The following is a 17,048-nucleotide window of genomic DNA, read 5'->3' as shown; positions in this document are numbered from 1 at the left end:
AACTATCACAACATTGTTAATCGGCTATACTCAGTACAAAATGAAAAGTAAAAAAAAATAATGGTAATTGTAAGTTGGTTATATCCGCTTGTGTGGCCTGAATAATTCCAATTTTGAAAACTGTTTTGGACAGGCACATATGCCAGGAAAAATTCAGATTTAATGGATAGTTCTGCTATAGGGTTAAGAGTTGCTTAAAAGTACAGTTTTAAGATGAACTGGGAAGTATTAGACTTAGCTTTGTGAATTACCACACGGAAGTGGAAGTGTTAGTCACTCTATTGTGTCTGAATCTTTGAGGCGCTATGGACTGTAGCTCGCCAGGCTCCTCTGTCCATGGAATTCTCCAGATAAAAATACTGGAGTTGGTTGCCATTTCCTTCCCCAGGGGCTCTTCCCAACCTGGGAATACCCAGGTCTCCTGCAGTGCAGGCAGATTCTTAACCATCTGAGCCACCAGGGACTTGACTTTGTGCATTACCGCCTAAATACATATAAATTACCACATAAATACCACATTTATGCTTGCAAATTATTACATTTAAAAATGAGTCATACAGTAATTTTTAATACTCTGATATGTATAACTTGACAAACTGCTGAGCTATCTTAATATTTCAAATGAATTTAATAAACATGTATTGGGGGTCTACTATGTACCAGGCAGTCTGCCAAGCACTGGAAATACACAAATTAGTAAAACGGAGGCCTTCCTTCCATGTCAGCCTTCAGCCCAGCTGTTTGCAAACCTGTGGAGACCCTGCTTCTCCTCCATCACAGCTAAAGGTCTCAGTCCAAGGGCTGTGGTGCAAGGAGAGGACTCAATGCTCCCTAAATCCCTGCTCCCTTCTGTAGCAAAGTCCCTGCTTCTCTCACACAGAAACCTTGCCTAGTCAGGGGCTGCAGAGGAGTTAGAATTGTTCACCCTCTGATTATGCTCCAGTAGTCATGTATGGATGTGATAGCTGGACCACAAAGAAGGCTGAGAGCGAAAGAATTGATGCTTTTGAACTGTGGTGTTGGAAAGGACTCTTGAGAGTTCCTTGGACAGCAAGGAGATCAAACCAGTCAATCTTAAAGGAAATCAACTTTGAATATTCATTGGAAGGACTGATGCTGAAGCTCCAATACTTTGGCTACCTGATGCAAAGAGCCAACTCATTAGAAAAGACCCTATTGCTGGGAAAGATTGAAGGCAGGAGAAGAAGGGGAGGATGAGATGGTTAGATGGCATTACTGACTCAATGAACATGAGTTTGAGCAAGCTCCTGGAGGTGGTGAAGGTCCAGGAAACTTGGCATGCTGCAGTCCATGGGGTCGCAAAGAGTCGGACACGACTGAGTGACTGAACAACAACATGCCTTTTGTACTACCACACTTTTTGTGTTCATTTTTTAAAAAATGTTTTTACCATTTTAAAAATGGGTTTGAAAGTGGTTTTATTTTTTATTTTATCTGTTTTGGCTGTGGCATGTGGCATGTGGGATCTTACTTCCCTGACTAAGGATGAAATCTGCAACACCTACATTGCGACAGCAGAGTCTTAACTGGACCACCAGGGAATTCCCTCTCACCCTTCAAACAGGGAAGAAATACGGTCATTTTGGATGTATATTAAAATCCAGTGATAGGTTAAAAATGCTCATGCATCACACCTGAATTTTATAATTATATCCTTTTCCAGGATGCTTGTAGAAGGTTCAAAGACATGGCAAAATGGTCAAAGTTATATTCTAGGAGAAGGCTTGAAAATGACACCTTTTGTGCCAAGGCTCTAATAAGATTGTTCCCAGGTTTATCCGCTCCTCATCATCCAGAAAAATTGAGAAAGGTAAAAGTTGTGCTAGGCAGTAGCAGAAAGATGCCCAGTTACTTTTTATGAATCAGAGCTTTTAGAAGAAGTGAGCAGCAACCATTTTGAAATGGGTCATAGAACAAAGACATCTTTGAAAACACACAGTCCTGGTTCAGATCCCAACTTAACCACATGTCAGCTCTGTGATTTGGGATAATTTATTTAACTGCTGTGAGCCTTGGTTGTCTCACTTAAAAAAATAGGAATTATAATTCCCAGCTCATAAGGTTGTTGGAATGCTTGAAATAGGATAACACATGGGAAAGCAACTATCATTCCTGGCATATGAGGCAGTCAAGAAAATTTTAGGATTACTTTTCCCCTCTTTGAGAGGGGGTATGTGTGGTCAGTTGGGCTTCCCTGGTGGCTCAGTGGTAAAGAATCCGCCTGCAATGTAGGACATGCAGGAGACATGGGTTCGATCCCTGGGTTGTGCAGATCCCCTGGAGGAGGGCATGGTAATCCACTCCAGTATTCTTGCCTGGAGAGCTCATGAACAGAGGAGCCTGGCAGGCTATGGTCCAGTGGGTTGCAAAGAGTTGGCCATGACTGAAGCGACTGAGCATACACGCATGTGTGGGTGGTCAGTCACACAGTCATCAGACAATGTGTAAGGATGTTTGGTATCAAAATGATGTCATCACCATTGACCCATCATCTCTTGGTTTGCTAGCAATGCTCCTCATTTTGGTGGCAATGCCAATGGACAATTTCTTTGTCTATTGTAAAGTCAATGGGCAAAGGATTTCAAGGGCTGATTCTGAAAGTGTGCGTGTGTGGATGCTCAGCTGCTCAGTCGTGTCTGACACTTTGCAACCCTATGGACTGTAGTCTGCCAGGCTCCTCTGTCCATGGGATTTCCAGGCAAGAATACTGGATTACATTGCCATTCCCTTCTCTAGGGGATCTTGCCAACCCAGGGATTGGACCCTTGTCTCCTGCATGGACAGGTGGATTCTTTACCCCTGAGCCACCTGGGAAGCCCCAAGTCTGAAAGCATCCATAGGCAAATCCAGAGTGGAAAGAGACCATTTATATTTTTCACACATGTTCTTGTACATGGTAAGCTGGAAAGCTGGCATTCTCAAAGACACTGATGAAATGACAGGTGAGGTTGGGGCATCCCAGAGCCTTCTTATTTGCTGTGTGATCCTCAGCCTGCTGGCTTAAATGAAGTGAGGAACAGTTTCTCTTCAACTGCCATGGACAATATGGGAGCCCGACTGCTTTTGTTGCTGATGAAAATATTATGGCCTCAGTTCCCTGTAATCAATTTACTGCTTTATGGACCTAAAGTCCTCCAGAGGATTTAATAAATTCACATAATGTTTCTAAGTGCTGCATTGTGCATTTGGAGCGCTGATTTAGCTGACAAATGTGAAAAATTCGTGTAGCTAGACAAATCCCCAGTGATTAGACATGTGTAGAAGCTAAAGAGAGCACATTGCTCCGGAGAAGGTCAGCATTAACATACAGCAGAGATCCTTCTCTCGTGATCAGCTTCGTGTCCCCCCAGTTCTGACAGTTAATACCATCCGACCGAATATTTGCAGGGGGGTTTCCACTTCCAGTGGGCCTGCATTTTTGGTTCCCTAACCACTTGCAGCTTCTGATCTGGGCAGAGCAAATAACAAAATAAGGCAACGTTGGAGTGTGTGACAAGCATGGTACCCACTGGATTTAGATAATGAAATGGTCACTGAATTATGGACATTTGACCCCAAAGATGTCAGAGTTCTCTAAGGGAGATTTTTATGGGCTAATATCACAGGTCACTTGTTTAAAACTGCTTTCACTTAAGTTGTATTGAATCTTTCTGCACATCTTTTTCTTTCATTCTAATTTCTTTCCTTAAATTTACCAAAATAATACATATTAAAGAATTTTTATTGTTCAAGATAATCTCTCTTTATTGATGTACATATGAGCATTCTGCCTAGTAGTAATCAATCCATCGATTGCTTTGTCTTAAAAATACCATTTTATATTCCATTTTTTCTCATTAATGTTATTTCATACAAGCAATAATGTTATTTTATATCCATCTAGATGGGCCACAAAGCTGTGGTTTCAAATAGCTTTTTAGTATTGAATTTCTGGAACTTATCTCTTAAAGTGGACAACTGCTGTGTGCTTCAAAGACCACTATTGTTCACAATTACTGCAGATTTTATTGCCTGACTTTTAACTTGAATTTTGATTTTCAGCTTGAGCTATATTTAGGATTAAGCTTCCCTGGTGGCTCTGTCAGTAAAGAATGCCTGCAATAAGGTAGACCTGGGTTCAATCCCTGGGTCAGGAAGATCCCCTGGAGAAGGAAATGGCAACCCACTTCAGTATTCTTGCTTGGGAAATCCCATGGACAGAGGAGCCTGGTGGGCTACAGTCTATGAGGCTGAAAAGAGTTGGACATGACTGTACAATTGAGTGTATTCACACACACACAATTTGCCATTTTAACCATTCTTAAGTGTACAATTCCATGGTACTAAATACATCCATAATGTTGTACAGTCATCACTACCATCAATTTCCAGAGCTTTTTTCATCTTGTAAAACTGCAATTCTATACTCATTAAATAGTATTTTTCATTTGCCCATCCCCTAAGCCCCTGGTAATCACCATTCAACATTTTGTCTCTATGAATTTTACTACTCTACCTCACATAAGTGGAATCTTATGATATTTGTCTTTTTGAGACTGGTTTATTTCATCTTGGCCTAATGTCTTCAAGGTATGTCATAATTTTCTTCCTTTTTAGGGCTGAATAATATTCCAGAGGTGATGGAATTCCAGTTGAGCTATTGATGCTGTGAAAGTGCTGCACTCAATATGCCAGCAAATTTGGAAAACTCAGCAGTGGCCACAGGACTGGAAAAGGTCAGTTTTCATTCCAATCTCAAAGAAAGGCAATGCCAAAGAATGCTCAAACTACCGCACAATTGTACTCATCTCACACGCTAGTAAAGTAATGCTCAAAATTCTCCAAGCCAGGCTTCAGCAATATGTGAACCGTGAACTTCCTGATGTTCAAGCTGGTTTTAGAAAAGGCAGAGGAACCGGAGATCAAATTGCCAACATCCACTGGATCATGGAAAAAGCAAGAGAGTTCCAGAAAAACATCTATTTTTGCTTTATTGACTATGCCAAAGCCTTTGACTGTGTGGATCACAATGAACTCTGGAAAATTCTGAAAGAGATGGGAATACCAGACCACCTGACCTGCCTCTTGAGAAACCTGTATGCAGGTCAGGAAGCAACAGTTAGAACTGGACATGGAACAACAGACTGGTTCCAAATAGGAAAAGGAGTACATCAAGGCTGTATATTGTCACCCTGTTTATTTAACTTATATGCAGAGTACATCATGAGAAACGCTGGACTGGAAGAAACACAAGCTGGAATCAAGATTGCTGGGAGAAATATCAATAACCTCAGATATGCAGATGACACCACCCTTATGGCAGAAAGTGAAGAGGAACTCAAAAGCCTCTTGATGAAAGTGAAAGTGGAGAGTGAAAAAGTTGGCTTAAAGCTCAACATTAAGAAAACGAAGATCATGGCATCTGATCCCATCACTTCATGGGAAATAGATGGGGAAACAGTGGAAACAGTGTCAGACTTTATTTTTGGGGGCTCAAAAATCACTGCAGATGGTGACCGCAGTCATGAAATTAAAAGACGCTTACTCCTTGGAAGGAAAGTTATGACCAACCTAGATAGCATATTCAAAAGCAGAGACATTACTTCGCCAAAAAAGGTCCGTCTAGTCAAGGCTATGGTTTTTCCAGTGGTCATGTATGGATGTGAGAGTTGGACTGTGAAGAAGGCTGAGTGCCAAAGAATTGATGTTTTTGAACTGTGGTGTTGGAGAAGACTCTTGAGAGTCCCTTGGACTGCAGGGAGATCCAACCAGTCCATTCTGAAGGAGATCAGCCCTGGGATTTCTTTGGAAGGAATGATGCTGAAGCTGAAACTCCAGTACTTTGGCCACCTCATGCGAAGAGTTGACTCATTGGAAAAGACTCTGATGCTGGGAGGGATTGGGGGCAGGAGGAAAAGGGGACGAGAGAGGATGAGATGGCTGGATGGCGTCACTGACTCGATGGACGTGAGTCTGAGTGAACTCCAGGAGTTGGTGATGGACAGGGAGGCCTGGTGTGCTGCGATTCATGGGGTCGCAAAGAGTCAGACACGACTGAGCGACTGATCTGATCTGATGTGATGCATATACCACATTTGGCTTATCCTTTCATCCAATGATGGACACTTGGATTATTTCTGTAGCTATATTTTTAGTATTTATTAGTTGGGAAAATCCAGAATAGAGTCATAGACCATTTGCAGTGACACTGTAGCTCCTTGGGGATGCCTAGGATGGAAAATCACTGCATAAGAGGTTTTCATTTTTAAAAACCTTTTGGTAAACTCTGACCTGAATGGCAGCATGAGGCAATGCTCTTATAAACAAGATGTTTAACTGTGAAACTCCCTGTCACCCAGATATTAGCAGTAGATGGTAAGAAATGGAAAGTTTGGGGGATTAGTGAAGGTCCCTTTCAAGAGGACAGGACTTGTTAATGAACATGCTTTCTAGGAGTTCCACTTTATATGGAGAATGGCACCGTGAGCCATATCTAACTGTAGTGTGTTCCTGTCACCCATCTTGAAATGGTAATGCTTATACCAGGCAGACAAGATTCTCCATTAATACTCAAATGGTGAACCCTTGTGACGTTGTGATTTTATTTTTGCACTATTTTGTTGCTGTCACTCCTGATAAGCATGTCTCTATACTTGCCAGGTTAAATTTGTCGCCAGTTGTAAGACATAAAACGCATACCTCTATATGTACACATTTTTTTCATTTTCTAAAACGAACATCATAAAAAAGACAGAAGCATGACCTCAAAAGGCAGGATACAGACTCAAAATATTGTACAGCAGCTTCATCTTTTTATTAGATTTTCTGTGTTTTCTCCCCCCTAGTTGCTGGATAAAATCCATACAAATGAAATACTGGCTCACTCAGTAAATAATAATGAAAAGGTAAATTCATTTTACAGAGAAGCCAGTACATGTAAGACATCATCTTGAATGACTGTGATTTTCTTGAACTGATCACCAGGCTATTATAGTCTCTCAAAAATAATATCTGGCTTTTAGGCTCTCCAATTGTGCCTGCGACCTCTTCTTAACCCTTTGGCTCTTAAGAAAAATTGATTTTTTTTAACCATGTGCACTGAATGCTGCTAAAATTACATAGGTGCCATTTGGTTCACATCACTTTGGTGTTGAAAGAGACGACAGTACACACCGAAGGTCTTCTTTCTGCCATCATTTCCCCCTCAACTACAACACCCTAATATTGCCTCTTCAATAGTTATGACATGCAGATATTCATATATGATATGAATAACTAATTCTAACTATTTTTTTAAAAGAAATACCTCTAGGACTCAAATTTCGTTTTCTTCTACAGTTTGTTCTGGACTTCCTTGGTGGCTCAGAAGGTAAGGAATCTGCCTGCAATGCTGGAGACACAGGTTTCATCCCTAGGTGGGGAAGATCCCCTGGAGAAGGGAGTGGCAATCCACTCCAGTATTCTTGCCTGGAGAATTCCATGGACAGAGGAGCCCGCCAGGCTATAGTTCATGGAGTTGCAAAGAGTTGGACATTACAGTTTTGTTTTCTTTTTAAGTTTATCTTGTAGCTAATTATGTGTTGAAACCTATTTCAGATTCCATCTTATGTTTTTTGAACAAGTCCAAATGTGTGTGTGTGACAATTTTGTTCATTCTTCACTATTCTCTCAGACTGGTGGGAAGAACTACATTTAAATAGATGTTTATGTGTCAGAGAGGGTGACTGAGTAACCAGCTATCTTGGTTTGCTTAAAATGGAGGGAGTTCCCAGGACATGAGCCTTTCAAGGCCAAACTTGGGAAAGTCTGGCCAACCCAGGTGAGCTGGCCACTCTGGAGAATGGGTTTATTCTGGATTTGCTTCTGGGTGAGAGAAAGGTCAAATTCAACCCAACAACAGTTTTTCTGAGCAATTTCTATGTAAAGGGCTTCTGAAGGCAGAAGTTTAGCGAAACAAATGGGCTCTCAATGAACTCTCTACCTGGAGGAGCTGGGGAGTCACATGTCCAGAAAGCAGAGGTCACGCCTATACAAGCCATGTGCCAGAGGAGCAGGTACGCAGGCCATGGGCATACAAAGAGGGAATGGCCCCTCTGAGTGGTCTGTGCTCAGATAGTCCTCTTCTAATCAGAAATAAAACCCCCAGGTCACCACAGAATGGGCTTCCTGGATGGCTCAGGGGGTAAAGAATCCACGTGCAATTCAGGAGACACAGGAGACGTGGGTTCAATCCCTGGGTCAGGAAGATCCCCTGGAGGAAGGAAATGGCACCCTACTCCAGTATTCTTACTTGAAAAATCTCATGGACAGAGGAGCCTGGTGGGCTATAGTCCACTGGGTCACAAAGAGTTGGATATGACTAAGCACAAGCACACACTATGGAAGGCCAAGCCGAATTTGCCGTGCTCTACAGCGGGTTCACACCAGCTAGCTGTTTGATACTTGGGAGTGCACACATGTCAGTCCCAATCTCCCAGTTCACCCCACCCCTTCCCTGAACTCTTGCCCACATGTCCATTCTCTATGCCTGTGTCTCTATTTCTTCCCTGCAAATAGGTTCCCCTGTACCATTTGTCTAGATGTCACATATATGCATTAATATAGGATGTATTCGTTTTTCTCTTGGGGGTGAGGGGGAAAGCCAAGAGGGAAGTTATATATGTATGCATATAGCTGACTTACTTTGTTGTACAACATTGTAAAGCACCTACATCCCAATTTAAAAAAAAAGGAGTATGTTTAAAAAAATTAAAAATGAAATAAAACACCTATAGCTCAGAAATGCCATGTAAATAACTATTTACTGAGCATCTGAGAAGGTAAAAAAACGAGTAAAGTCCTTGAGTCAGAAAGAATTTGTCCTCAATTCAAGATGAGGCTTTGTCATTATTAAAAGCTTTATTCAGCTTTATTGAGAACTTCAAAGATGGAAATAAGTTGGAAGCTTTTATGTCTTCGTCTCTAATATCGGGTGAGTAGCAGCCTGAGGAAACACTCCTGTGACCTTGAGAAGTGTGTCCAGGTTGAAATAGACTTGAATTTGAGGGAAGGGAACTGTGAGCTTGGCCAGACAGGCCTCCTACCTGCAGAGAAGCCAGGCTGGTGGGGTGAGGGTCTTTAGAAAGGAGGCCTCGGAAATTCAGCGGAGTAGACTGTGGGTGGAAGCTGAGGATGGGCAGGCCCTGGTGCAGTTATGATGTTGCTGTTCAGTCCTTAAGTCATGTCTGACTCTTTGCAACCCCAAGGACTGCAGCGGCTAGGCTTCCCTGTCCTTCATTATCTCCTGGAATTTACTGAAACTCATGTCCATTGAGGCAGTGATGCTGTCCAACCTCTGCCACCCTCTTCTTCTTTGCCTCCAATCTTTCCCAGCATCGTGATCTTTTCCAATGACTTGACTCTTCGCATCAGGTGGCCAAACTATTGGAACTTCAGCATCAGTTCTTCCAATGAATATTCAGGGCTGATTGCCTTTAGGATTGACTGGTTTGAAATCCTTAGTGTCCAAAGGATTCTCGAGAGTCTCCTCCAGCACCATAGTTTGAAAGCATCCATTTTTTGGTGCTCAGCCTTCTTTATGGTCCAGCTCTCATGTCTGTACATGACTACTGAAAAAAAACACAGCTTTTTTATAGTAGATAGTGAAGCTATGGATCTTTGTTGGCAAAGTGATGTCTCTGCTTTTTAATACACCGTTTAGATTTGTCATAGCTTTCTTTCCAAGGAATAAGCTTCTTTTAATTTCATGGCATAGTTATAGTTGCCACCAAAATGAGGAGAAAGCAGGCTGAGTGTGGGATGTCTGTCTTGATTTTTGAAGGTGTGAAAAGTGGTGGATGGCCAATGAGGAGAGGCTAAAGGTGGAGTCAGACAGTCCTTTATTGGAATCCCTTTCCCAGGGCTTTCTAGCTGTGTAGCCTGGGGCAATTGACTTAATCCCTGCAAACCTCCATCTTCTTATTTGTGAACAGGGACATAATTCCTTCATGATAGTTAGTCATTAGGATTAAATAATTCTAAACAAATAGTAGCTATGAACACTTTCGTTTCTAATAGTAGGGCAGCCATCTCATTGATGTCATTAAACTGTGGTGCTGGAGAAGACTCTTGAGAGTCCCTTGGACTGCAAGGAGATCAAACCAGTCAATCCTAAAGGAAATCAGTCCTGAATATTCATTGGAAGGACTGATGATGAAACTGAAGCTCCAATACTTTGGCCACGTGATACAAAGAGCTGACTCATTGGAAAAGACCCTGATGCTGGGAAAGACTGAAGGCAGGAGGAGAAGGGGATGACAGAGGACGAGATGGTTGAATGGCATCACTGACTGAATGGACATGAGCTTGAGCAAACTCCAGAAGATAGTGAAGGACAGGAAAGCCAAGCTTGCTGCAGTCCATGGGGTTGCAAAGAGTTGGACACAACTGAGCAACTGAACAACAAAGTCATCTCATTCACTTGCCATGATTAAATAGTAACATTTGGTACTTCTTTCTCTTATCATTTTATACCATCTTCCTTCTTCCTGAACTTTTAATTGATATGTACTCTAATTCTGAGAACTGTTTTCTAGCTGAGACTCAGATTGAAAGCATAAAGTATCCATTTGATAAATTTCTTAGGATTGAAGATCATTGAAGTTTGATCTGTGTGACAAACCAGCTGATCCAAGATTTCATCAGAACCAGTACGTTTCTTCCTGGGACTCCTTTGGGATATAATTTATTCTGTCCTCCAAGGGAGGACTGCTCTCCTCGGCTAAGAACCAGGATGGAAAGTAGAAGGGAGATCTGATGGACAGCTGTCAGTGAAGTACATGCAAGGCTTCCCAGGTGGTGCTAGTGGTAAAGAACCTGCCTGCCAGTGCGGGAGACATAAGTGACCAGGCTTTGATCCCTGGTTTGGGAAGATCCCCTGGAGGAGGGTGTGGTAACTGATTCCACTGTTCTTACCTGGGAAATCCCATGGACAGTGGAGCCTGGTGGGCTACAGTCCATAGGGTAGTGAAGAGTCAGACAGGACTGAAGAGACTTAGCGTATGCAGCAATACATGTGATGGACAGTGGGAGCAGCCTTGCCCACACAAACCCACTCTCCTCTCCCTACAGCAGTTCCATTGACTTTCTGAGCCAGGGAAAGTCATCCTGGGGTCGAGGAGTAATCCTTCTCAAGTGTTCTGGCAGGGATGAGAGCCAGAAGCAGGTACAATGAAGGCCAGGTTTGTGTTCAAGGAGAAGAGAGACACTTTGAAGTACCTGCCTTGGGCAGCAAAGCAAATTTATAGCCTATCCTCCTTACTGGGCAACCGGAAACTGTACCCAGTCCAGATAGTAAATTTGCTGAATTCACCTTCACATGGTTGGATTCTGCTGCTAAGACTTTTCTTTTTTTTTGGTTTTAAAGGAAACTAGGAATTCAGTCTTTAAAAAATTACAGCTACATTGACATATACACACTACCATGTATAAAACAGATAGCTAGTGGGAAGCATCACTGACTCACTGGACGGGAGTTTGAGCAAAATCCAAGAAGTGAAGGGCAGGGAAGCCTGGTGTGCTGCAGTCCATGGGATCTCAAAGAGTCAGACATGGCTTAGTGACTGAACAACAAGTAGGGAGCTGCTGTATAACAGAGGAAGCTCAGCTCGGTGCTCTGTGATGAACTAGAAGGATGGGATGGTGGGGTGAGAAGGAGGCTAAAGATGGAGGGGATATATGCATACATGTAGCTGATTCACATTGTTATACAGCAGAAACTAACACAACATTGTAATGCAATTATATTCCAGTTAAAAAAAAATTACAGCTACAGACTGGGCTGAATGAGGTTATTCTCTGCTTAGAAGGTGAATATGACCAACCAAGATAGCATATTAAAAAGCAGAGATATTACTTTGCAAACAAAGGTCTGTCTAGTCAAGGCTATGGTTTTTCCAGTGGTCATGTATGGATGTGAGAGTTGGATTGTGAAGAAAGCTGAGCACCGAAGAATTGATGCTTTTGAACTATGGTGTTAGAGAAGACTCTTGAGAGTTCCTTGGACTGCAAGGAGATCCAACCAGTCCATCCTAAAGGAGACCAGTCCTGGGTGTTCATTGGAAGGACTGATGCTGAGGCTGAAACTCCAATACTTTGGCCACCTTATGTGACAAGTTGACCATTGGAAAAGACTCTGATGCTGGGAGGGATTTGGGGCAGGAGGAGAAAGGGACGACAGAGGATGAGATGGCTGGATGGCATCACTGACTCGATGCACCTGAGTTTGGGTGAAATCCTGGAGTTGGTGATGGACAGGGAGGCCTGGCGTGCTGCGATTCATGGGGTTGCAAAGAGTTGGACATGACTGAGTGACTGAACTGAACTGAACTGAATACAAGAAAACAACATTTAACAGTTGGTAGCAAAATTTGTGGACTGGGAAAGCAATGTCAGCATCAGCTGTGTTGGTGGCTGGTGTTCAGTGGTGTTGACAGAAATAGATCTGTTTAAAGTGCTGGGGAGCCTTGTGGAGAGGACTGACCCTGCATGAGGCAGGAATCAGGCTTCATGAGCCCAGTCCCTGACCAAGTCCGGGGTAAGGTTTTGGGAGGACCAGTATTTGAATGGGCCTCTCTAGTGGCTCAGTGGTAAAGAATTCGCCAGCAATGTAAGAGCCACAGGTTCGATTCCTGGGTCAGGAAGATCCTTTGGAGAAGGAAATGGCAACCCACTCCAATATTCTTGCCTGGAGAATCCCATGGACAGAGGAGCCTGGCAGGTTACAGTCCATGGGGTCACAAGAGTTAGACACGACTTAGCGACTAAACTACCACCAGCACCATCTATATTCTACCTCATAGGCTGGAGATGGAGATGGAGGCTGCTCTCCATGAGCACCAGGTCATGCTAATGAGGCAGGATTTGATGAGGTGTCAAGAAGAACTTCGGAGGATGGAAGGGCTGCACAATCAAGAAGTGCAAAAACGAAAGCAGCTGGAGCTCAGGCAGGAGGAGGAGCACAGGCGCCGTGAGGAAGAGATGTGGCAGCAACAAGAAGAAATGATGCAACGGCAGCAGGAAGGATTCAGGGGAACCTTCCCTGATGTGAGAGAGCAAGAGATACGGATGGGTCAGATGACTGTGGGAGGAGGTGCTATGGGCATAAACAACAGAGGTGCCATGCCCCCTGCTCCTGTGCCAGCTGGTACCCCAGCTCCTCCAGAACCAGCCACTATGATGCCAGATGGAACCTTGGGATTGACTCCACCAACAACTGAACGCTTTGGCCAAGTTGCTACAATGGAAGGAATTGGAGCAATTGGTGGAACCCTTCCTGCATTCAACCGCGCAGCTCCTGGAGCTGAATTTGCTCCAAACACACGTCGCCGATAATAAAAAAATTGCAGTGTCTGGTTTCCCAAAACCCTTAAAAGAAAGACCCTTTTTGGACTAGCTGAATTCTACTCTGGAAAAGTGTTAGGGATTCCTCCTAATAGTTTAGGTCTTCCCTGCCTGTAGTACTCTAGGGAGTATGTTGGAGGCAGAGGGTAAGGGCGGGGTGATATTTAACAAATCAGTTCTATGTGGTATATCCTTTCACTAATCAGTTCTGTGTGGTGCATTCCTAAAATCTCATGTGATTGTTGAGAGCCTGCGAGGGCCAGAGAGTCATGGCAAAATGGATCCAGTTAGAGCCCCCATTAATCTTAATCATTCCACTCTTTGTCCACCTTGTTCTATTTGCTTTCTTATTCTTTCACTGGTCCCCTCCTCCCCAACCCCATTTGGTAAAGAATCTTCCTGCAATGCTGGAGACCAGGGCTCAGTCCCTGGCTCAGGAAGATCCCCTGGAGAAGGAAATGGCAACCCACTCCAGTATTCTTGAGTGGAGAATCCCATGGACAGAGGAGCCTGGTGGGCTACAGTCCATGGGGTCACAAGAGTCGGACACAACTTAGTGCACTGTCTCTCTCTCGTAGATGAGGAATGAAAAAAAAAATGCTCTAAGGCAGAAGCGGACAGAGTCGTGATGCTAAAACATCTGTTTGTAAGCAGACTAGAAGTGCTTCAATGATAGAAGGTTCATAAGAGAAACAGACTCATGAGATATAAGACCCTGTAAGACCATACTGCTGATGCAGAAGCTCAGAGGCTGGAGAGGTGCCCACCATGTTGAGCTGAGGTGGGGATCTGTGAGAGAGCAGTTTTGCCATGTAGCAAACATGGAGTTTGCATCTACAGAATGGATGTTGTGGGTTTGATTCCTGGAAAGGTGACTCTAAACCAGAGGTTAGTGTGTGAGTTTATTAGGGGTGCTCTTGGGATCAGGACTTGCTGGGGAGGGATTGGGTGGAAGGAGGGGTTGGATGGCAGTGTGGCTACCCCCATGGCTAGCTCTGCAACTACAATAGCTCTTTTGGAGTTGACCCCATTTGGGGCTTGGCGGCTGGATTTTAATGGCCCTATATCAACTTGGCATCAAATGCAGGTTGACCCTGGGAAGTGGTAAGACTATGGCTGAGGTGGTTGCATTCAGCCAACTTGAGGGTAATTCCCAAGGGCTGAGGGTTGGTGGAGGGCAGCAAGCCCAGGAGGAAGGGAGATAAATCCTTCAGTCCTAAAGCTGAGATTTAGGTGGGATAGCACAGTCTGTTTCATAGGGACTTACTTTTTGAGAGACCAGTGAAATGTACTGAATGAAGTGCTTCTGGTTTGGGGAGATAGAAGTCAGTGTGACTATCAAACAAACTGAGTGCTAAGTCGCTCAGTCATGTCTGACTCTTTGTGACCCCATGGACTATAGCCCACCAGGCTCCTCTGTCCATGGCATTCTCCAGGCAAGAATACTGGAGTGGGTTGCCATGCCCTCCTCCAGGGGATCTTCCTGACCCAGGGATTGAATCCACATCTCTTATATCTCCTGCACTGGCAGGTAAGTTGTTTACCCCTAGCGCCATCTGGGAAGCCCAAGCAAACTGTAGTAATCCTCAGATCTGGGAATCGGGGACTGACTGTGTCTTTAAACTAAGCTTTAAATCAGGTCAGATTAAAATGAATGAGCTCCAATCTGTTCCTATGGCCTTCTCATTCTGAGAAGAGCATACCTTAAGATTTCTTATTCAGTTCAGTTCAGTTCCATCGCTCAGTCCTGTCTGACTCTTTGCGACCCCATGGACTTTAGCACGCCAGGCTTCCCTGTCCATCTCCAACTCCCGGAGCTTGCTCAAACTCATGTCCATTGAGTCAGTGATGCCATCCAACCATCTCATCCTCTGTTGTCCCCTTCTCCTCCTGCCTTCAATATTTCCCAGCATCGGGGTCTTTTCCAATAATTCAGTTCTTTGCATCAGATGGCCAAAGTATTGGAGTTTCAGCTTCAGCATCAGTCCTTCCAATGAATATTCAGGACTGATTTCCTTCAGGATTGACTGAAGATTTCTCATACTCCAGTCAATAGTAGGTACTCTGTGTACTTCTAATGTTGGCTGGTGCTATAAGAATAATAGCAGTAAAGATAACAACAATCACAATTAACACAAATTGAGTGTTACTATGTGCCAGCACTCTTCTAAATGCTCAATTTGCTATTTTCTATTTAACCCTTACAATAACCCCACAAGGTAGGCAGTTTTATTATTCTCACTTTCAGGATGAGGAAAATTGAGGCTCAGAGTTTAAATAACTTGTCCAAGGCTATGTTGCTGATAAATACAGTGCTGGGTTGCAAAATCAGTCAGGAAAAGCAAAAGTGGAAAGATCAAAACGAAAGCAAGGTGGTCTTCAGAAGAGATGCCTGATGCTTGGAGATCTGGTCACATGAAGTTTTCTGACCAATGTTAGTGGCATGACAGGCCACTTCTCTTTCAACAAGTGAGAGTGCTGTGTCTGAGCTATTGTCTGAGCTATCCTGGATTAGCCCATGGAAGGCATGGCCCCCTGAATAGCATGGCCCATTCGAGGTGTTCAAAAGAGATTTATTCAGTGATGGATGGAGTGAGTGTACTGGAAGGATTATTATTACTATTTTTTCTTGGCTGGAGACTCCCCTTGTACAGAGGTTGCAAAGAGTCAGACAGGACTGAAGCAACTTAGCATGCACATGTGCTCAAAACAGAGTTAAAACCCTGGACAATTTTCTTACTCTCTCTGGGCCTCAGTTTTTCATCCATAGAAAGGAAATGATGTCTTTGGGGAGATGTGAGGTTTGGAAACAATCACTGATGTAGCATAGAGTCTCACACTGCATACACATTCAAGTGGGAGCAATTGTTGCTGTCGTTATTATTATTATCAATTTTGCTCCACCTGCTAGAAGGTGATGCTTGATTTAAGAACTATGAAGAAGAATGAAATGCCTAATTCTTTCAGCTTTGGAAGGCTTGACTACATCATCTCTAGCATTCTGTTTTAAGACAAAGTCCGGAATCCTAGATTTTCGTATTTCTCAGGTGCGGAGTTTTTAGACAAATAATTTGTACTGAAGTAAAAATGGAGCTTCTTGGTTCCATCCGGCCCCACCTGGCCCCCTTCCGACATTTTCAAGGCACGTCTTGCTTTTATTACCCTTGCATTAACAGATCTACTTCAAGGAGCTTACCATGACCCAGGAAATGGAGGCTGATGAAAATTGGAGGAGGAGAGACGGCAAGAAGACATAAAAGGGATTTTATGTTCTTTTTTAGAAGTCATTAAAGTAGTATAAAAAAAATCCTTAAAATGCCACACAAAGTAGTGTTTAGATAAGACTCAGAGGACATTTTCTATAGACAGATGGAAAAAGCCAGTCTCTGTGCTTTTGGCTGTTAATTCCTGGGTAAGGGATCTATCAGTCAGGGCTTGGTTAGATATAGGAGAAAACTCTTCAGTTGTTTTAAGCAGAAGGAAATTTCACACAGGGAATAAATGTGCTTATGAAATCACTAGAGGGATTGGAGGAGGAGGTCCTGGGTGGCCCTCCGGGTGCTAGTACCTAAAGGACAGCCCACACCAGCTTGTCAGAGGGCCATGACTTCAGCACAGTGGGGACGTTGGAGAACCAGCAGGTTCCTCAGGCTGCTATTGGTCCTGAA

The 17,048-nt window shown here is 43.5% G+C and overlaps 1 pseudogene; it reads left to right on the top strand.

The window, feature by feature from the left end:
* The first annotated feature begins 12,846 nt into the window (after window positions 1-12,846).
* LOC147370356 (non-POU domain-containing octamer-binding protein pseudogene) lies at window positions 12,847-13,371 on the top strand (annotated as a pseudogene).
* The last annotated feature ends 3,677 nt before the right edge of the window (window positions 13,372-17,048 follow it).

Source organism: Bos grunniens, chromosome 6 (assembly GCF_055505025.1).
Source record: "Bos grunniens cultivar Pamir isolate PY7600 chromosome 6, Bosgru_T2T1.0, whole genome shotgun sequence".
Lineage (NCBI taxonomy): Eukaryota > Metazoa > Chordata > Mammalia > Artiodactyla > Bovidae > Bos > Bos grunniens.
Note: the sequence above shows the minus strand (reverse complement) of the source record. Positions and strands in the feature narration are given on the sequence as shown.